The sequence below is a fragment of the Petaurus breviceps genome, unplaced genomic scaffold, assembly GCF_028583685.1.
Source record: "Petaurus breviceps papuanus isolate PSGF00001 unplaced genomic scaffold, PetGlider_PUasm1.0 100, whole genome shotgun sequence".
NCBI classification, from domain to species: domain Eukaryota; kingdom Metazoa; phylum Chordata; class Mammalia; order Diprotodontia; family Petauridae; genus Petaurus; species Petaurus breviceps.
The window spans coordinates 5,654,332-5,677,956 of record NW_027185573.1 but is presented as its reverse complement, the minus strand read 5'-3'; positions in this window follow the sequence as shown (position 1 = coordinate 5,677,956).

Genomic DNA, 23,625 nt, shown 5'->3' with positions numbered 1-23,625 from the left:
TATCATTATTTTATTTTTTTAAATAAATTTTGTGTATTTCATTAAATATTTCCCATTTTAAACATTCATTTTAGAACTTATTTGAGTCCCAAATTCTCTTCCTCCCTCCTTGAGAAGGCAGGCAATTTGATATTGATTATATATGTGAATTCATGCAAACCAAATGTCCATATTAGGCATGTTGCAAAAGAAAATACAAATAAAATAAAGTAATAAGAGAGTTTTGAAAAAAGGATGCTTCAATCTGCATTCAGAATGCACTAGTTCTCTCTCTAGAGTTGTATAGTATTTTTCATCATGGGTCCTTTGGAATTGTCTTGGGTCATTCATTGTCTTGATCAGAGTAGCTAAGTCTTCCATAGTTGACCATTCTTACAACATTGTTGTTACTATGTACAATGTTCTCTTGGTTCTGCTCACTTTGCTTTGCATGAATGTGTATGTCTTCCCAATTTTTTAACTTTATGTAATCAAAATGTGAAAGAAAGTGGCTTAGCAGTATCAGATCTCAACATGTATTACAAAGCAATAATCACTGAAATCTGGTACTGGTTAAGAAATAGAGTGGTGAACCAATGGAATAGATTAGGTATACAATACACAGCAGAAATGACCATAGTCATCTAATGTTTCTAATCTAAATATCCAAGATTTTGGGACAAGAAATCACTATTTGACAAAATTTCTGGGAAAACTGGAAAGTAGTTTGGTAGGAACTAGGTATAGACCAACATTTCATACTGTATATCAAGATTAGGTCAAAATGGGAACATGATTTAGACATAAAGGGTGATATCACAAACAAATTAGGAGAATATGGAATATTTTAGCCATCTTATTTATGGATAAGGGAAGAATTTATGACCAAACAAGAGATAGAGAGCATTATGAGATATAAAAAAGATAATTTAAATTACATCAACTTTAAAAGGTTTTGCACAAACAAAACCAATGCAGCCAAGATTCAAAGGAAAGCAGAGAATTTTTACAGCAAGTTTCTCTGATAAAGGTCTCATTTCTCAAATATATAGAGAAATGAGTCAAATTTATAAGAATATGAATCATTTTCTAAGTGATAAATGGTCAAATGATATGACTAGGCAATTTTCAGAAGAAATCAAATCTATAGTCATGAAAAAATGCACTAAATCACTATTGATTAAAACATTAAAATAACTCTGAGCTACTGCTGCATATGTATCAGAATGGTTAATGTGACAGAAAAAGAAAATGACAAAATGATGGAGAGGATGTGGAACAATAGGTACAGTAGTGCATTGTTGGTGGAGTTGCGAACTGATCCAAACATTCTGTAGAGCAATTTGGAACTATGTCCAAAGGCATGCATACTTTTTGACCCAGCAAAACTACTACTAGCTCTGTACCCCAAAGAGGTCAAAGAAAAAGTTAAAGGACCTATATGTATAAAAATATTTATAGTAGTTCTTTTTGTGGTGGCAAAGAATTGGAAATTGAGGGGATGCCATTAATTGGGGAATGACTGAATAAGTTGTGGTATGTGATTGTGATAGAATACTATTGTGGTGTGAAAAATGACAAGCAGAATGCTTTCAGAAAAACCTGAGAAGACTTACATGAACTGATACAAAGTAAAATGAGCAGAATCAGGACAACATTATGCACACTGACAATAATATTGTATGATGATCAACTATGAATGACTTAGTTGTTCTCAGCAATACAATGATCCAAAACAATTTTGAACGACTTATGATAAAAAATTCTATCCACTTCTAGAGAAAGAATTGACAGAGTCTGAATACAGATTGAAACATACTTAAAAACTTTTTTTGGTCTGCATTATCTTTTATAACATGTAACATATGGAAATATTTTTCATGACTGAACATGTATAATCTATATCATATTGCTTGCGCTCTCAAGAAAGGGGAAGGAGTGGGAGGGAGGCAGAGAATTTGGAACTCAAAACTTTAAAAAAGTTAAACATTTTTGTTTACATGTAATTGATAAAAAAATTATATTTAAAATTAAATTTTAAAAAAGAATTTTATAATTGTGTTCATATGATCTCTGGGTTTGCCTTGGCAGGTTGACTTCCAAGTATTTTATATCACCTGCAGTTATTTAAAATGTAAATTCTCTTTCTATTTCTTTCAGTTGAGCTTTGTTGGTAGTGTTTAGAAATGCTGATTTATGTGGGTGTATTTTAAATCCTGCCACTTTTCCCAAGTTGTTGATTGTTTCAATTAGTTTTTGCATTGATTCTGTAGGGTTCTCTAAGTATACCATTATATTATGTGCAAAGAGTGATAGTTTTGTTTCCTCATTACCTATTTTTATTCCTTCAATTTCTTTTTCTTGTCTTGTTGCTATAGCTAGCATTTTCAATACAATGTTGAACAATGGTGGTGCCAATGGACATCCTTGCTTTACTTCTGATCTTATTGGAAAGGTTTCAAATTTATCTCCATTACCGATAATACTTGCCCTTCATTTTAGATAGATACTAATTATAATTTAGATAGATACTACCTATCATGTTTACTCTAATGCTTTCTACTTTTTTTAAATAGAAATGGTTATTGTATTTCATCAAATATTTTTTCTGCATCTATTGAGATAGTCACATGATTTTTGTTTTTGTTACAATATGGTTAACTATACTGATATGGTTAGCTATATTGATACTGTGGTATTAAATCAATAATATTGAATCAACTTCACATTCCTGGTATAAATCCCAACTGGTCATAATTTATGATCTTGTGATATATTGCTGTAATCTTCTTGCTAGTATTTTATTAAAAATATTTTGCATTGAAATTCATTAAGGAAACTGATTTTTTTGTTTTTGTTTTTGCTCTTCTTGATTTAGGTATCAGCACCATATTTGTATCATAAAAGGAATTTGGTAGGACTCCTTTACCTATTAAAAAAATAGTTTATATAATATTGGGATTAATTGTTCTTTAAATGTTTGGTAGAATCCATCTAGTCCTGGAGATGATTTTTTTTTTTTACGGACCTCATTGATGGCCTGTTGTTATGGGAATGGGAATTTAAGATCTCCCCTGCCCCTAGGCCCTTTGATAGGCTTAAGTGACTCTGAGAACATTGCTTGATTTGAAAATATACTTTGCTCCCTAATAGGCTGAATGTGGTCACATGGAGCCTGTGGCAGGAGGCTTGTTTTTCAGGAATGCCCACACCTTGTTGCTTTTTGATTGGGCAGTGGGTCAAGAGGGCTGTGACATTCTCTGATCCAGGAGAAGGCTATATATACCCCGATGTGAGGTTTTGCTTTGGGGCTCACTTTGAGAAGAGTTGTGTGATTTGACCAGATGAGACTCTGGGCAGCCATTGAGCCCCTCAGCTTTGAAAACCCAGATGTTGTTGCTTCCCTCTCTGGTAACTAAATATGGATGTAATGGTCAGACTGTTGGAAGCCTGTCTGCTGATGCTTCTCTGTATTTTTTGTCTCCTTGTAACTTGTTTGTATTCTCTGAAGTTCGGGGTGCTGACCTTTTTCCCCTGAACTAGGTAAATGACATATGTTTGATTAAAGCAAGATTGTTAACCCATTTTGAGTTGCTTTCCTTTAGAAAACAGATCTAAGAACCTGTTTGGCAGCCACTCTGGGTATGCTAGGGTGCTTGCTGCTACACCTGTTCAATTTCTTTTTCTAAGACAGAGTTATTTAAATCTATTTTCTCTTCTATTAATCTGGGCAGGTTTTATTTTTGTAAATATTTATCCAGTTCACTTAGAATTTAAGTTTTTTTGTGGCATAAAATTGGGCAAAATGCCTCTTAATAATTGCTTTAGTTTTGTTTTAATTGGTGGTATGTTCAACCTTTTAATTTTTAATACCAGTAATTTGGTTTTCTTCTTCTTTTTTTGAAATCAAATTAACAAATGGTTTGTCTATTTTATTGGATTTTTTCTCCCCCATAAATCCAACTTTACACTTTATTTATTAGTTCTGTGGTTTTCTTACTATCAATTTTATTAATTTCTCCTTTGATTTTCAAGATTTCCAATTTAGTGTTTAATTGGGGATTTAACATTTGTTTTTTTCTAGTTTTTTTTGTTTTTAGTTGCATGCCTAATTCATCAGCCAGTTCTCTCTCTATTTTATTGATCTATGCATTTAGAGATACAAATTTTCTTCTGAGAGAATCTGTGACTGTATCCCACAAATTCTGGAATGTTATCTCATTGTTGTAATTTTCTTTGATGAAATTATTGATAGATTTTATGATTTTTTATTTGACCCATTCATTCTTAGGATTAGATGATTTAGTTTCTAATTAGCTTTTAATCTATGATTCCATGGCCATAATTTTTTTGCATTATGGTATGAAAAAAGTGCACTTGATATTTCTGCTTTTCTGTGTTTGCTTGTGAGGTTTTTATGTCCTAATACATAGTCAATTTTTGTGAACGTGACACGTACAACCGAAAAAAAAAGGTATAATCTTTTCTATCCCTTCTCAGTTTTTTTCTAGAGGTCTACTATATCTGACTTTTCTAAGATTCTATTCATCTTCTTGATTTCTTTCTTATTTGTTTTATGGCAAATTTATCTAGTTCTGATAAGGAAAGGCTGTGATCTCCTGCTAGTATAGCTTTAGTGTTGATTTCTTCCTGTAATTCATTTAACTTTTCCTTGAAGAATTTGAATACTATTCCATTTGGTGCATATATGTTTAGTACTGACATTACTTCATTGTTTATGGTTCCTTTAGCAAGGTATAATTTCCCTTGCTTATTCCTTTTAACTAGATCTATTTTTCCTTTTCCTTTGTCTGATGTCATTATTGCTGCCCATGTTTTTTTTTAATTTAAGCTGATGCACAATAGATTCTGCTTCAGCCTCTTACTTTAACTCTGTGTGTCTCTTTTTTTCAAATGTTTTTTTTTTTTTGTAAACAAAATATTATTGGATTCTAGTTTCTAACCCTTTCTGCTATCCACTTCTGTTTTATGGGTGGATTTATCCCATTCACATTCAAAGTTATGACTACCAACTATGCATTTCCCTCTATCCTTTTATTTCTCTTTATCCTTCTCTCTTTTTTTTATCTTGTTCCTTCTCTCAAGTCTGTTTTATTTTTCATCACTGCCTTCTATTATCTGTCCTCCATTTTATCACTTTTTCTCCCTTTCTCTTGTTTGCTTCCCCTCCTACTACCCTGTTGGGCAAGATAGATTTCTATTACCAATTGAGTGTGTGTGTGTGTATATGTGTGTGTTTGTATTTTTCTCTCCTCTTTGAACCAATTTAAATGTTAGTGAGGTTCAAGTGTTCCCTCTCCCCATTTCCCCTCCCCACTGTAAAAGCTCTTTTATGAGAAATAATTTTGCATATTCTTCCTCTCCCTTCCCTCTTCTCCTAGGGCATCCCTCTTTCTCACCCCTCCATTTATTTTTACATCATCCCAACAAAATCAACTCATTCCCATGCCCCTCTTTTGTGTAGAATCCTTCTAATTACCCCAATAATGGTAAAGTTCTTAGAAGATCCATGTCTCCTCTTCCATATAGAAAGGTGAATGGTTTAACTTCATTGAGTCTCTTATTATTTCTCATTCATATTTACCTTTGTATGCTTCTCTTGAGTCTTGTATTTAAAAATCAGATTTTCTTTTATGCTCTGGTATTTTCATCAGGAATGCCTGAAAATCCTCTATTTCTTTCAATATCCATTTTTTCTCTTGAAGCATTATTTGTTGGGCAGGTTATTCTTGGTTGTTATCCTAGCTCTTTTGTCTTCTGGTATGTCATAGTCCAAGCCCTACATTCCTTTGAAGTGGTAGCTGCTAAATTTTGTGTTGTCCTGACTGTGGCTCCTTGATATTTGAATGGTTTCTTTCTAATAGTATTTTCTTTTTTACCTCAGAGCTCTAGAATTTGACCATAATACTACTGGGAATTTTTATTTGAGATCTCTTTCAGGTGATGATCAATGGATTATTTCAATTTCTGTTTCACCCTCTGTTTTGAGAATATCAGGGTGATTTTTTTTAACAATGTCTTGAAATATAATTTTCTTTGTTCTTTCTTTGAGTGTGACTTTCAAGTAATTCAATAATTCTTAAATTGTCCCTCCTCAATCTTTTTTCCATGTGAGTTGTTTTACCAAAGAAATATCACACATTTTCTTCTAATTTTTCAATCTTCTGACTTGTTTTATTATTTCTTGCTTTCCCATGGAGTCATTAGCTTCCACTTGCCCAATTCCAATTTTTAAGGAATTATTTTCTTCAGCAAGCTTTTGTATGTCTTTTTACATTTGGCCAATTCATTTTTTGATGTTTTATTTTCTTCAGTATTTTTTTGTGCCTCCTTTACCATGTGCCTCTTTTTATCTTTAAATTTTTTTCTTCCTTTTCTGTCATCTCTTCACCTAATTTTTCCCTCTACCACTCTATTTGATTTTGAAAATCATTTTTTTAAGTTTTCCAGGAATTCTTTTGGGGCTTGTGTCCAATTCACATTCTTCTTTTGAGGCTTTGTAGCCATTTTGACTTCATTGTCTTTTGAGTTTGTGTCTTGATCTTACCTGTCACCATAATAATTTTTTATGGTCCGATTCTTTTTTTGTTTTTGTTGTTTGCTCATTTTCTCACCCGATTTCTTGATTTGGAACTTTATGTTAGTATTGGGCTCTGTTTTGGGCATGTGGTGAGGGAGGGGACTGTCTCAAGTTTCAGAGCTTGTTCTGGGGGTTTGGAAGTTTTGGGTACTTTCAAGGTGCTGTGATCTGGGGAGAGATGTGATCACTGCTCTTCTGGCTTTCACTGTGGTCCTTATCCAGGAAGGGTCCCTGTTCTCTTGGAATTGAAATAGATACTGCTCCTTACAATCCCTGTTCCCTTGGGACCAGAAGTGATACTGTTACCCAGGGTTTCCAGTCACTTACAACCAAAAATGCTCCTCCAAGCCCTTCATCTATGACCCAGAAGTATGCATAGGCAATGGAGCTGCCAAACAGCATCTGGTCCTGTGTCCACTGCTAGCACAGGGATCCCCTGTAATCTCTTTATGACCAGTTGCCAGGTTTCTTTACTGTCTCTGGCTTGGCAGCTCTTGAAGTTGCTGCTACTTCTGTTGCTACCACCTAGTCCCACCCCTGGTGTTTAATCCACATGGGTTCTGGGTCAGTCTCTACCCCATGCTCTGACACTCCAGAATTTGATTTGAGGCATTATTTTAAAGTTGTTTGGAGGGGAATGTTGGGAGAAATCACCCAAGAGTTTTTTCTACTCCACCATATTGGCTCCATCACTACAAGTCCCTCTATTATCCCTATTTTACAAAAGAGGAAACTGAGGTTTGAGGAATTAAGTTCATTCCAAGGATCATAGCTAGTAAGTGTCTAAAACAGTATTCATCCCTAGGTCTTTGTGACTATACTATAATGTTCTGTCTACTACTTTAAGCTGCCTTTCCAGTCTAGTTCCTGACATAGTCCACTCTCTCTATTATCCATATTGGTGGAGAAAATCATTGCACAATTTTTTTGTGGGATTTTTTTTTTTTGGACAGCAGACTGCTTTTCTAATTATTTCTTTTTTTTTTCCCTTGGACTAATCAATTACTTCCCCCCACCCAGGGGCATATCAAAATGATGGTAAGAGTAAAGGACTTTAGATTATAATGGATAAATCTACAATTCATTCTGTTTTAGTCCATTTCTATACAGGGCAAAGAGAACTAGTTTTGGAGTCATAAGACCTGAATTAAATCCTGGATCTTCCTCTTATTGCCTGTGTGACCTTGGGCAAATTACTTGGCCTCACTGAGCCTCAGTTTCTTTTCAGAAATTAGGGGATTGGACTAGATTGTTCATGGAGTTCTTTTTAGCCCTAATTATAAAGTCTTGTGATCACAGAGAGGAAGAAAACACCCACATTATTATTCCCATTTTATAGATGAGGACATTAAAACTAGAGGGTGGACAGCAACTTGTCTATTAAGTGCCAGGGCAAGGCCTCAAAAAGCACATGACAGGTCATAGATTTAGAGCAGGAAGGAATCTTTGAGGCCAGCTAGTCCAAGCTGCTTAGTGGACAGATGAGGAAAGAGATCTGGAGAGCTGACAATGACTTCCCCAAAGTCACACTAGGAGTGAGGGGAAGAACCAGGATTTGAACACAGCTCCTCCAACTTCAAATGCAACTCCCTTTCCTTTGGGACCTAGTGGTGAGGACTGAATGAGAGAATGCTCCCCAAGAGCTTTTGTACTACAGCTATGTAAATGTGAACTATTGTGTTGTATTACTAGAGACCCTGGCCACACCCATGCTGGGTGATTCAATGAACTGCCCCATGTGACAGTCAGCCAACCGATTACTCCCTCCCCCGCTCCATCAGTGAGCTGAATGGCCTTCAGCTCCCCTCACCACCTGGCCCCAAATGCCCACCATTAGCTTCACGAGTAAACTAGACCACAAAGGGCCAGCAGGCATTGTTTCCAGCAGGTCATTACTCTCTGTCATTCCCACATTAGGCTGCTGAGAAAGGGTAGCAGAAAGAGGCCCCTAGCCCTCTATGGCCAGCCCAACTATCCAGACTGGGGGCTGAAATATTTAAATTCTTTACTACTTGGAGCTGGGGGGGGGGTGGGAACTTCAGAGATGGAAGGAGTAGGACACAAGTAGGCAGAAGAATAAAGTTTAAAGGCTTTAAGAAATGAAGACATTGGATGGTAAATATTTATGGAATGGGCAAAATTTGGTCTGCTTCTGAGAAACCCAGTTTAATGTAAGCAACATTACTAACACTGTGTGATCATGAGAAAAATCATTTGACTTCTGTTGCCTTTGGTTTTCTTATGTAGAAAGCAGGAATATTAACACCTGTTGTGATGATGAAATGAAGCCACATGTAAGAATGAGACTTAGTTACTATTGGATGCTGGTGATGGGATTTTTAATGCAATCCTAATGGCAGAATGGCAGAAAGAATTCTAGGCTTGGAGTCAGGAGAGGACTAGGTTTGATCTGCAACTGATCCTTAGGATTATAGCTTTAGAGAAGAGCTTTTTAGCCTGATTTGTGCTATGGACCCCTTTGGCAGTTTGGTGAAACCTATGGACCCCTCCTCAGAACCATGGCTTTAAAGGCATCAAATGAAAACATAGGATTATGAAAGTTAGTGAAACTAAAAATATAACTTTTTTTCTTCATCCAAGTTCATAGATCCCTGTCCCTGAAATCTATTTATGGTCCCCTGGGGGGTGTCCTGTGACCCCAGGTTAAGAGCCCTGTGCCAGAGGGAGAAGAGACCTCAGGGGCCATGTAGTCCAAATATCCTCATTTTACTGATGTGGACACTGAGGTCCAGGGAGATTAAATCATTGGCCCAAGGTCACAGAAACAGCAACAGCAGGACATGACTCCAGGACTAATACTTATTAGCCATGTTATTAGTAATATAGACACTTCACATCTCTGTTTATTCACCTGACAAATGGAGATAATAATACTATTAGCATCTACATTATGGAGCTATTGTGACAGCAATATGATGGATGAGATCATGTAAAGTGCTTTGCAAACCTTAAAGTGATATGTAATATATAACATACAATATATGTTATATTTATAATTTATTATATATTTTAGAATATGTTACATATTTTATGGAGCAGCTAAGTGGCACATGGATAGAGTTCAGTGCCTGCAGTCAAGAACATTCATTTTCCTGAGTTCAAATCTGGCCTCAGACATTTACTAGCTGTGTGACCCTGGGCAAGTCACTTCACCCCGTTTGCCTCAGTTTCCTCATTTGTAAAATGAGCTGGAGAAAGAAATGGCAAACCATGCCAGTGTCTTTATCAAGAAAACCTCAAATGGGGTAATGAAGAGTGAGACATAACTAATCAACAGAACAAGAAATATATTTTATGTTACAGAAAAATATGTTATATCTATAAATATATTTTATAGCTTTTAATATATCATCTATAAATATATTTTATAGATTTATTTCTGTATTATGTCTATAAATGTTTTATAGATTTATGTATTACATCTATAAACTTTCTAGATTTATTTATATATTATATCCATAAATATATTTTATAGATTTATTTATATATTATATCTATAAATATACTTTATAGATTTCTGAATATCTATAAATATATTTTATAGATTTATTTCTGTATTATGTCTATAAAATTTATAGATTTATTTCTGTATATCCATAAATATATTTTATAGATTTATTTCTGTATTGTCTATAAAATTTATAGATTTATTTATGTATGTCCATAAATATATTTTATAGATTTATTTATGTATCACACATTATCTTTTTATAGATTTATATATGTATATATCTACATATAAAAATATCTTTATATCTCTCGGTAAATATGATCTATATATGGTCTGTATATATGGATCTATATTAATTAGGACTTAAGACTGGGAGGAACCTTAAAGGCTGTCAAGTCCAAGTCCATATTTTATAGATGAGGAAACTGAGCTTCAGAGAGGTTAAATATCTAGTCATAATCATAGATCCAGAAGTAGAAAGGACCTTAGGGTCTATCTCAATCATCCCCTTCATTTAACTGTTGGGGAAACTGAAATGAGGGGATTTGCCCAAGGTTAGCCAAGTCCTAACTGGCTAAGTTGGGATTTAAATATGGGTCCTGAGGCTGTGTGTTATCATAGCAATAGTACTTGATTTGGCTGGCATCAGGGAATGCGGGTTTGAATCCTGGCTTTGATCTGTGTAATGTGGACAAGTCATCTCATCTCTGGGCCTCATTTTTCTTCATCCATAAAATGAAGTGTTTAGACTAGGTATCTAATATTTATTTATTATTTATTTTAATATTTGTAATAATATTTGTAAAGTGTTGTCTTATAGCTGTATATAAAATTCTGATTATTATTATTCCTCTGAGGATTTGGGATGTTTTTTTCTCTATTTCCATTGGCTCAGTCTGCTACCTGCTGTCTCCCTTTGCCCCTACCCATTATTAGTAGGCCAATGATTAGCTTCCCTGGTCTATTTAACCACTCAGTATCAGATAGTTTTTATAAATAGATATTTATTTCAAAGATATAGGAAGAACAAATGAACAAACATTTCCCCATTCATATCCCAAATACTTCCCCTACACTGCCTCAAATTGAATTTAGTTCCTACATAGTGTTGGCTCCACCTCAGGGCATCTATTCTGGGGTGGCTGCAAAAGCTTGCCTAGACTTCACTATTCATAGATTCCTGTGACTTGTCCTCCTTACCCTTTAAAATTTCCTGATCAGAGACACCAATGTCTTTTAACTAAAAGGAAAGCCAATGCTGAGCCAATGAGAGAGACCCATGTCTTAGGGCCACATGACCTCAGAAGGGAAAGCCTCTATAGCCTCTCTCTCCTTACAGTATAGTCTTCCAATGGGTGTTGTGAGTGGATCAGTTCCATGAGGAGGGTGATGTCTTGACTTGCAAATGAAATGGATTTAAGTGGGGCAGGGCTGTATGTACAAAGTCATTAACCCCACTTTCTCCTCCAGCGTTATCTCAGTCCAGTGGCAAGACCATAGGTCAGGACTATTGGAGATAGCCCCAGTGCAGTGGGGAGATTCTGGCCTTTTTGAGCTAAAGTCTTTCCCAAGGCTTAATCACATGATCAGTCAGATGAAATGAGTTACAGAAAGTCCTCAGTTTCTCGGAGGTATTTCCTTTATAATCTGTGGTGATTCTCTAAGAAGCAGGCTATCCAGACACTCATCCCAGTCCAGAACCCTCATTATACTAAAAACCTCTTCCCCATCCCATGAAAAGAGATGGTGGGGGGGAGTTCCCAGAGCCCTGTTTCATCTATTTGGGTACCAGAGACCAGAAAATTATAGGAAACCACAGGTCCTTAGGTGAGAAATATCCCCACCTTCAAAATCAGACAGGGGAAACCCAGCTTTACTTGTTATACTTTACATTTTTCAGAGTTAAAGATGGTGTTTCATTATCTTGATGAGAATGCTTATGAATAACTACATAATAATTATATTCAATGTAATTATTCTAGCTAACTCTTCAAGGCTACCTTTGATATACTTTACTCACAATTTGTATGTTATGACGATAGCTTATGTCTTATAGTTTATCAAGTACTTTTCTCATAACAGTCCTATGAGTTGAGGTAAGGCTTATACTAATATCCCCATTTTACAGGAGAAAACTGAGGCTTAGAAAAGTAGAGCAACCCGTCCAGAGTCATATAGCCACTAATGAGCCCAGCTGGAATGTGAATTCAGCTTCCTTGGATTTTAAATTCCGAATACTTCCTATTATGCCATAATATATTAATAATTTGTGTAGCACATTAAGGTTTGCAAAGCACTTTACCAATATTATTGCATTTGATTCTCAGAATACTGTCAGAAAGATGCTTTTATTATCTCCATTATATGGATGAAGAAACTAAGTCATTCAAGGCAGAAACTTAGATGCTGTCTACAACTCTTCACTCTTTCTCACTCTCTCATATCCAATCAGTAGGGCAGCTAGGTGATGCAGTGGATAAAGTGCTTGGGCTGGAATCAGAAAGACCTGAGTTCAAGTCCAGCCTCAGAAATGTACTAGCTGTGTGACTCTGGACAAGTCATTTAAACTCTCTGTGCTTCAACTTCTTCATCTGTAAAATGGGCATGATAATAATATCCGCTCTCCAGGGTTGTTATGAGATTCAAATGATATAATATTTGTGAGCCATAAAGCATTATATAATACCAGCTGTGATTAAGCACCAGCTGTGTGTTAGACATTGTGTTAAGCATCAGGGATACAAAAAAAAGTCAAAATATAGTTCTGCTATCAAGGAGCTCACAGTTTAATGTGAATGATCATTTACAAGCAAGATATAGAAAGGACAAATTAGAAATAATCCCAGAGAGAAGATGCTAAGATTAAAGTGAACTAGGAGAGGCTTCATTCGGAAGGTCAGATCTTAGATGGGATCTGAAGAAAGCCAGAGAAGCAGAGAGATAGATGAGGAAGGAGAGAATTCCAGGAAGGGGCGGGGGGGGGGATGTTCTGAGTTGGGGCAGGGAATGTTGAGTGAGAGAAACAGCCAGTTCTTGTTACTGGTCCTCTAATTCCAAATCCACGGCAACCCTGTCTCTATGAAGAGCCATTCAACAACTCAGTTCAATAAATAGTGTGCAGAACCCTTTAGAGAAATCGTTATTATTCGTCTTAAACCCACTCAACTTTAGAACTTCCCTACCTCAGTGGAGGTGGCCGCCATCTTCCAAGCACCTAGGTCCGCATGGTCGAGGTCCTCTCTCTTAGTTCCCATGGTCAATCAGTTTCAAGTCTTGTCAGTTTTGCATCCACAACATCTGCCTGTGTTTCCTCCTCTCCACTCATGGAGCAGTTGTCCACTTAGGTTCTAGCAAAAGTCTCCTAATCCATCTCCCTGCCTCTAGACTCTTTCCCCTCCAACCCATCTTCCATCCAGCTGCCAGACTGTCATTCCTTCTGGCAGATCACACCCCTGCTCCAGAAGCTTCAGACCTTCTATAGTCTCTAAAATCAGAATCAGATTCTTTTATCTACAGTTTATTCATCTGTAAAATAGGAAATGATAATAGCACATTCATTCTTATTCTCATATGTTGCCTCCCCCATTAGAATATAAGAGTCCTGAAGACAGGTGTGGTTTCTCTATTTCTTTGTAACTCTTAGGCTGAGTGCAGTAAGCCTTAGTAAATAAATATTTGTTGATTGACAGCCAGATGGCTCAGTGGATAGAGCATCAGGCCTGGAGTCAGAAGGACTGAGTTCAAAGCTGCCTTTGGATACTTACTACCTATGTGAACCTGGGCAAGATGCTGTGCAGTTTGCCTCAGTTTCCTCATCTGTAAAATCAATTGGAGGAGGAAATGGCAAACCACTCTGGTATCTTTGCCAAGAAAACCCCAATTGGGGTCATGAAGAGTCAGACAGGACTGAATAACAACTTATTGATTGAGAGATTAGTGTACATACTCACATAATCACAGATTTAGAGATAGAAGGTTATGACAAGGTTATTCAGGCCAGCCTCCTCATCTGAGGTCCAGAAAGTCACCCAGCCGATGTCTGATGCACAATTCAAACCCAAATCTTCCCACTATCTAGTCACTAAATCCATCTGTCCTCAATAGAGTGCAAGCTGGCTGAGGCCAGGAACTATTTGCTTTTGTTTCTCCAGCCATATGTGGCACATATCAGACTCTAAATGACCAGTGTCTGTTGAATTGAACTGAATTGATTGGTTTAAGGGGACATGTAAAATTCAGATATTTTCCCCCAGCCTCCAATAGAAGGTCATGATGTAAAAGAGGTCATTCTGACAGCTTACCTTTTGTTTAATAAACACTTTTGTCATCACAACCCCGCACAATAGTGTATAAATGTCCTAGGGAGGTTAAAAAAAAGAACAAAACTGAAGTCAAACAGAATGAGAACAGGACTGAGAAGTAAGTGGGGCAAGGAGGTGATGAAAGAAGGCTTCTTGGAAGAGGGAATTTGCATGGAGCTTCTTAAAGACAATTAGGGATTCAGCAGACAAAGGTATAGGGAGGGTGGTGAGGAGATGGTATTCCAGGCATGGGGAACTGTGTGAGTGAAACCTCAAAGAGAATGGAATATATATGTATCTAACAATTTTAGGTTTCACATCTGATGCTATCCTTCACCATTTGGGCTGAATTTTGTTTCAGGGACATCTGGCCTCTTTGGCCATGTTTGTCCAAGATGGGTGGTTGAGCCTAAGAACCTGGGTTTTATTTTCTAATGAAAGCTCTGGCTAGAAATTAGCCTGGCTTTTTTTTTTACTGGCAAGGATCTTGATGTCCAAACCACTGGCCTGATAGCTTTTCTGACTCTTGCTGTGGAGAGGATGCTGAACTTGGAGCTTCAAGACCAAAATTTGAATCCTTCTTATTACCTTGGGCAAATCTCTTCACTCATCCAGGCCTCAGTTTATTTCTCCATAAAATGAGAGGGATTGGCCTAGATCACCTCTAAGCACCCTTTTTGTTCTAAATCTATTATCCTGCCCTGTCTGGATGCCCAATGTAAAGGCATTTTGGTGGAAGGAGTGTTTTGTCTTTTTTATTACAGATCGTGATTTGGGGAAAATGAGGCCAAGAGGAAGTGTTCTGGAAAACTGACCTTCCTTGTAATCCTTCCCCATAACCAAGGGCTATTCGGGAATCCTACTCCTTTGCAGAAAGCAGGGAGCATATGGTCCCTAGACTCCATCTTCTCTATGATTAAGATTTCATTAAAAATGCCTTCCAGTTTGTCAAGGGCAGGGGTATGAGAGAGTCTAGTAGAACAACGCCCTGTCCTGTCCCAGGAATAGCTCCTTGCCTCCAGAGCAGCTGCTGGGGGCCTGTCCTCTCCACCCCGGTACCACTGGGCCTGTCACTGTGCCCAGCTTTATGCAGTTCATTTCAGTGTCCATTTATTCTTCCAAGCCTTGGGAAGCCAGTCAACGTGCCAGGCAGAACCAAGGCTTCTAAACAGTGGGGGTGGAAGGATCGTGGTGGGGTGCGAATGAGGCTTAGGGGGTGGGAGAGAGGGAAAGATAGATCAAGCAAGCACCCACATGCACGCACACACACATCAATGAAAGCTCTTAAGCGATTTGTTCAGAGAGAAGGAAAGGAGAACCTGCTCTGCTCCTAGGGCATAAACAAGGATTTGAGGGCAGCTTTAAATAGCTTTCATTAAAAGCCAGTCGGCAAGAGCTTTGGGAATCTCAGTTCATGTTGGCTCCTTGCCCATCTTCTCTGATGAGTCACATGGCAGCAGAGGAGTCTCCAGTCCCTTCTGCTCTGTTGCTGCCTGTGAAAAGCAGCCTAGTAGTGGAGAGAGGGCACTGGCCCGAGCTTCAGGGGACCTGCATGGGAGTAACTGACCAGGACTATGGCCTGCCCCAGGGGGAGCAGAGCTGGATGCATGATGAGCAGAAAGAGAAGAGGAACAGATGTATCAAACAATTATCAAGCCTTCATTAAACATTTCCCATGTACCAGGCACTGTGCTAAGTGCTAGGGCTGCAAAGAAGGGCAAAAAACAGTTCAGTCCCCTTGGGGATCTTGTACTTTAACTGGGGGAACAACATGTAGTAAACAGGGAAATATGAGAGATATACAGAGTATATGGAAGGTAGCCTTAAAAGGGACGGTTCTAGTGGCTATAGGTGAAGGATTGGACAGGGGGTGGGGGTGGTGAGAGGTAGCAATAAAGTCTCAGAAGAAGCCATGTATCCTTAGAGAAGGAGGGAAGGAAGGCCTAGGAATGGGCTACCTCAGAAGGTAGTGAGCTCTCCATCATTGAAGGTCTTTGAGCTAAGGCTGGACAACTACTTGTCGGGTTTATTTTAGAAAGAATACTTGTTCAGGGCCTCTGATGTACCTTCCTGAGGAAGGCAGCTAGGTGGCACCATGGCTAAAAGAACTCTGCGTATAGAGTCAGGAGGACCTGAGTTCAAATCCAGCCTAAGATACTTGCTAGCTATGTGACCCTGAGCAAGCCTTTTAACTTCGGTTTGCCTCAGCTTCTTCAATTACAAAAGGGGGATAATAGCATCTATCTCACAGGGTTATATTTGTAAAATACTTAGCACAGTGTCTTGGCACATTTGAGGACTAGATAAATGCATATTCTTTCCCCTCCCTTCCAATGGTGAGATCTGGTGGTTCTGGGATTTGGGGCAAGAGGCAGGAGGGTACACTGGAATCCGATGACCTCTACTATAAAACTTATCCTTGTCACTTATTACCTCTCTGGCTTTGGCCAAGGTATCACTTCTCTAGATCTCAGTTTCTTCATATATAAAATGAGGGGATTCAGCTAGGTGACCTCTAACTAAGGTCTTCCCTTTCACCTCTAACTGATATTAGCACAAAGAAACCAAGAAGTAATCCCTTCCAACTTTAAATCTATATGACATTACTTTACCTTTCTGTAAAATGGGCATAATGATGCCTATTCTTAGAGAAATTGAGTTAGGGAGTACATAGGGAGCTGGCCTCAGAGTTAGGTCCATTCCTGCTTATGATGTAGACTGTTTTTGTGACCCTGGGCAAGTCACTTAGATTCCCTACTTGTAAGGAAGCATAATAATAAAATAGAATAATGATAGAATATTATCATTAGAAATAAAATATGTGATTGTAAAATTAGTAGGCAGCAGGTAAGCATAGTCGCTAAAGGGCTGGACTTGAAGTTCAAATACTGCCTCAGTCACTTGCTAGCTATAAGTTAACCTCTCCAAGCCTCAGTTTCCCCATCTGTAAAATGGGGATAATAATAGCACTCTCTTCACGAGATTGTTGTGAGAATCAAATGAAATTACATATATAAGATGCTCTGCAAACTTCAAAGTATTGTATAAATGCTAGCTATTATTATGACAACAGTAATAATATAATAATTATAATAATAACAATAATAGTCCACTGAAGTAGCTCAGGGGTATAGTGCCAGGGCTAAAGTCAGGAAGATTCATCTTCATGAGTTCAAATCTGGCCTCAGACACTTACCAGCTGTGTGACCCTGGGCAGGTCACTTAACCCTTTTTGCTTCAGTTTCCTCATCTGTAAAATAAGCTAGAGAAGGAAATGGTCAACCTCTCTGGTATCTTTGCTCAGAAATCTCCAAATGGGGTCATGGAAAGTCAGACACCACTGAAAACTATTGAACAACAACAACAAATATTAATGTGATTAATGTCATAATAATCATTAAATCTAATACTATCGATCCTAACAAGAAAGATTCTAACAAGACAAACTGAGTTTATCCTATGTTTGTGTCAGGTATAAAATTGAGGACGGGGGAGGGGAGAAGGGGGCCCCAAGTCAACCTCCCGAGCACTGGGCCAAAGGGGCCAAGAGTTCTCTGTGGCTCACAGAGGGAGGCGGCTTTGCAGACTCTGGGAAAGGCCAATGAATGGAGATGTGTTCTCTCTCCCAGTTTGTGGGCAGAGCTGGAATAAAGAAACTCCAAACAGAGAGCGGGTCCCCTGGAGAGCGGGGAGTGTGAACTTCGCTATGGTTTAGGCCTCTGGGGGCTGGGCAGGGGCTCAGGGTTACTCGGCTACAAGGATGCTTAGGGAAGAGGAGAGAATAAGAATGGAGGTGAGAGAAAGTCTAGCTAAGAACCCTTGAAGGGCCAGACACCCCACTACAATTGAGGGGTTCTTTCCCTGGGGCCCATGAACTTAAAAAATATGATAGTTCTTTTAATATAATTGGTTTCCTTTACAATACTATGTATTTTACTTTCCATGACATAAAAAAGGCTAACTTCTACTTACTGAACAAGGAAGAGGAAGAGGATCTGGAGCTGGCCTACAGCTGCCCTCAAAGAGTCTGGGGTGTGTGCCTATGTACATGGAGCGAGGTAGAAGGGACTTACTGGGCAGAGAAAATTCCACATTAACATTCAGCTTAGTTGTGTAGCTAGAAGTAAAGGATGTCTCAGGTCTCCAAAGAGGTAAAAATGAGAACCCTCAATGGAGAAGCAGGCTCTCTGGGTGCTAGTTGACTGTGCGACATATAGATTTAGAGTGGATGGGGAATCCTAGAGGGCATTGAGTACAACCTCTCATTCTACAGAATAGGAAACTGAGGCTGGGAGAGATGAAAAACTGGCCCAGAGGTTAGTTGTTCAGTTGTGTCTAACTCTTCATGATCCTGTGGACCATAGCACTCCAATGCTGTCTGTGAGATTTTCTTGGCAAAGATATGGTCTGCCATTTCCTTCTCCGGTAGATGAAGGCAAACAGAGTTTAAGTGACTTGCCCAGGATCAGACAGTTAGTAAATAGCTGAGGCAGGATTTGAACTTGGGTTTTTTCTAAATCCAAGCCCAGTGCTCTATTCACTACTACACATTAAAATAAATCAGGCTCTACCCAGAGGGCCTGGAATAAAGGATGCCATAAAAGAAATGTGTGCTTGAAAGAGAAAGGCAAGGGATAACCAAGGACAGGTTGTGTGCCCAACTGGTATCCACATGATGTGAAGGGAAATTGAGGAAGTCTCTCAGAATGTTGAAGGGACCCCTAAGTCAGATTTATGGAAAGATGTGTGAAAGAATCACCCAAGAGGGACAAACACTAATGAGTGGTGATATGCATCACTATAGGGAACATCCACATTGAGGAGACCACAGATTCATTGGAATAATTGTGTATTTGAATATTAATTTAATTTCAGCGAGTTCTATCTTGGCCAAACCCTGTTTACCATAAACTCCTTTGATTGATAGTTCTTGGATGGTGAGCGTCACATTATCAAGTCAAGAAGTATTTCATGAGTAGCTGCTATATGCCTTGGAACAGGGTGGAAAGTTGGCAAGCCAAGGATGTTGTGGGGGATATACAGCCCAATAAGGAGGATGGAGAAACTTATAGTTCAAAGACTTGTGTTTGGAAGCAAAAGACCTGGATTTGATTTTATAAAATTATATTTTATTTCTTTAATTAACAGAAATATTTTTCCTCTCCCTCCCCCTCCCTACTATATTTAGGGGAATAAAGAAAAGAAAAATTCTTGTAACAAATTGAAATGGTCAACAAGACAGTTTTCCTCATTGGCTGTGTTAAAACAATATACATCTCTTCACCCTGATAGCCTCACCTCTTTGTTAAGAGGTAGTTAGCATGTGCCCATCTTTGTTGCTCTGGAATAATAGATGATCATGGCGTGGATCAGAGTTCTCACATCTTTCAAAGTTTAATGTCATTGATATTAGATAAGTCCTTCTTCTTGCATTCTGTATCCATTTATGAAGGTCCCCCAAAGTATTCATTTTTATAATCCTGACTGGTAGTATAAAATGTTTTTCTAGCTTTGCTTCCTTCTCTCTGCATCAGTTCATACATCTTTTCACTTCTCTTTGAAACCATCTTTTCCCAAACATCTTAGAGTACAATAGTATTCCATTACATTTACATACTATAATACATTTGATTTGAATCCTGTCTGGATCACTTCCTCGTTGTGTGATCTTTAACCTGTGTGGGCTTCAGTTTCCTCAACAGTAAAATGGAAGGGACTGGACTAGGTGGACTCTGAGTTCTAAGTCTGTGATCCTATGCTCCTACATTCTGTTGGGGATGGGTCACCCCCAAGTTGTCCATACATGAAATTGAGAGAACAAGATAAATGTTCTATCTAAATTCCAGGTATGTGTTCTAAACTGTGATTACTGTAGAAATTTGTGGAGGACAAGAGGATCAGAAGTCTGAAACGGTGAGTTCAATTTGCTCCCAAATGGGTTCACTAGTCTAGCACCAATGATACAGTGGAGAGAGAGGACAGTAAGCCTGATAGCTTAATCTCATAGCCTTCCCCATCTGTGAGATGTAGGGGTTGGGCTAGAAGGTCGCTGAGGACCCTTCCAGCTCTAGGCCTAGGGACCTACCGCACAGAAGCTTGACTGAAGCTTAAATTTTAGAGTTGAAAGGGGCCATTGAGTCTAACCCTTACCTGAATGGAAATAGACTTTACGTCACCCATGACAAATGGTCATCCAAGCTCAGCTTGGAGACCTCCAATGCTAGGGCACCCATTCCCTCCAGAAGCACATCTGTTGGTTAGGAAGGAGCATAATAAGACTCCTAATGCCTCTAGAGAACGGAGGAGGTCTCTGTCAGTCTCAGCTCCAAGGCATACATCTTTCAGGGAGGTGGGCTTCCTCCAGGGGAAATCTCTCCTGTTTGGCAGCCTTCCCCTATACCCCTCCCTCTTCCCACACATTTCGTACCCCTAGGTTTCCAACTGCTCCAGTCCCAGATCCCCCAGAACTGGTAGCTCAGCAAGTTCTGTCTTGTAATTTCGAGATGAAAAAAAAAAAGAAAAATACAGTTTGTTAACATGATGGAATGCTTTTTATCCCATCAACTACTCCTTAATTGCATTTGCAGAGTCTATTTCTTCCATCTCCCAGTGATTTCATTAATAATTTCTAACAGCCTAATGAGTTAAAGGACTTGGTATTTTGTTATGACTTGGTAGCATAATGTTAGTGTGGCCTAGTGGATAAACAATAGTTTATTGAACCTAGGTTCAAGTTTTACCTTTGACACATAATGACTGTGTGACCCTGGGCAAATTACTTAGCCTCTCATTGTTCTGGACAACTTCCTAAGACTAGATATTGCAGAGAATGTGCTGACCCACTTTCAAAGAAGGACCTTCTTCCTCTTGTATTTCCCTACACCAGTGAAATCACAGATACAGTCCCTATATCTATTCTTGGTAGCATGAGCCGAAGAGCCATGTAACCCAAAATTCAAATAGGGAGAAAAAAAAGCCAACAAGATTTGTGTTGTGTGTATATTTTAAAGAAAATGAACATCTGAGGAGAGAAAGTCAGGGGAATTTCTTCTGGAGATTTTCTCCGACTTGGGCATTTTTTACCCAGCGGTGATTTCATGAAGGTTTGTGATTAATTTCCTGATTAGACAAGAGTCCCAGAAATGTGCTGCTATTGATGATTGAGCTAAGGGGCGATATTCCTTCTCCGGTTGGATACTAATATCTAAAGTCTCTGATGGCTCTGACATATTATAATTTTGTCCCTTGATTTATGAAAATCTATGCACGTTTTGGGGGCAATAGCAATAATAGCTAACATTTCTATAGTGCTTATAATATACTGGGCTCTATGTTTTCAATTATTTAGCTTTATAATTATTATCTCATTTATAGATATTATATCTTTACAATTATTATCTCATTTATAGTTATTGTATTTTTACAATTATTATCTCACTTACAGTTCTTAAATCTTTACAATTATTATATCATTTGATCCTTACAACAACCTCAGGAGACAATTGCTATTATAATCCCTCATTTTATAGATGAGGCAGACAGCAGTTAAGTGACTTTTGCTTAGGATCTCACATCTAATAAATATCTGAGGAACGATTTGAACTCGAATCTTCTGATTCCAGGCCCAGATGTGCCAAAAATAGCAAAGGTTATTGAAATCAAAGAAGATGCCTATAAAGAGAGAGGAAGCATGGAGTAGTTGAAACACTCCATTCCTCACCAATGGCGGCTCTCATTTAGGACATTTTGTCCCTTTTAACTCTAGATTCATGATTGTGTAACATGAACATAATGGAAGATTGCATGGTAAGCAGGGACAAGTATAAGAAATTCAGTGATATTTGGGAAGAGGTCTCATAGCAAAATACCTCCGAGTCCTCAAATTGCAGTCTTAGGACCAGAGATCAAAGCTTGACTCTGTTTTTTATGACTTCTGAGACCTTGGGAAAATCATATCACTATTCTGGGTTCCAATTTCCTCCCCTACAAAAGGAGAGGCTTAGACCAGCTGATTTCTGAGGTCTTTGCATACATCTATGATTCTATGACTAATTATTTAACCACTCAGAGACTCAGTTTCCTCCTCTGTAAAATGAGAGGATTGAATTAGATGGCCTGGGAGGTCCCTTCCAACATTAGTATGATGAGTCTCTAATTCTAAGACAGACATAAGCTAATAGAACCAGAAACACACATACACACACACACACACAGTGACTGCAGTCATGTAAATAGAAAGAACAAGAAATGGCAACAGAACTGTGTAATTATTATGACCAACCTTGGCACCTTTCACCAGAGAGATGGGGAACTATGGATGTGGAGTGTCACATGTGCTATTGAAGGTGATTGAAGTGGTGCTTGGTTTTACTGAACTTTTTATTTGTTTTAAAGGTTTGATATAAGGGAAGGTGTTGGGTGGGTGGGGGCCAGCTAGGGGGATATATTCAGAGACGAATGTGTCATAAACAGAACAAAAAGTTTCAGTAAAACCTTTTTTCCAAAGAAAAAAAGTTTAAAACAAAAAGTTTGTACACAATAGATGCTTAATAAATGTTGTAGATTTGAGTTTTATAAAATAATGCAATGAGAAGAAGAAAAGAAGGAGAAGAAGAAGAAGAAAAGGAGAAGGTGAAGAAGAAAGAGGAGGAGAAAGAAGAGAAGGAGAAGGAGAAGGAAAAGAAGGAGAAGAGGAGAAGAAAGTGAGCTTAAAGACTGGAGTTTGTCACAATCAGATGAAGAAAAGTGAATGAGAAGGAATGGACAGTGAACCTTGAAGACTGAGAGGGAAGACCTCAAAAGGTGTTACACTTTATACATTGAAATTAATTTAAATATAAGCGTTTACTTATCAAGTTTACCTTTTGTATTTTATTTTTTGGACCAAATTTGTGATTTCATCAGTGTAGGGGAATTTTTTTTGAGAAGAAACTGTCTCTAGTATTCAGGTCTACAATTTTTGGAACTTGCAATCCTATACAACTGTCTGGGATGCTAATAAGTTAAGTGACTTGTCTAGGGTCACACAATAAAGCTATCCAGAGACATGACTGAACTTGGGCCTCTGAGGTGGTCCTGTCTACCACAGCACAATGCCTCTCAATAGCTATTTGTATTGATGTTTAATGTTGTTTCTAATTTTTTTATAGAAAGGAAAATGGCTGTCATATACTGGGCCAGACCTCTTCTTTCTTCTCTCTCACTCTAATTCCCATCCCGGTTTCTGCCCCTTGGTTCCTTGTCTCCCTGCAGTCCCAGACCTAGCACATCCT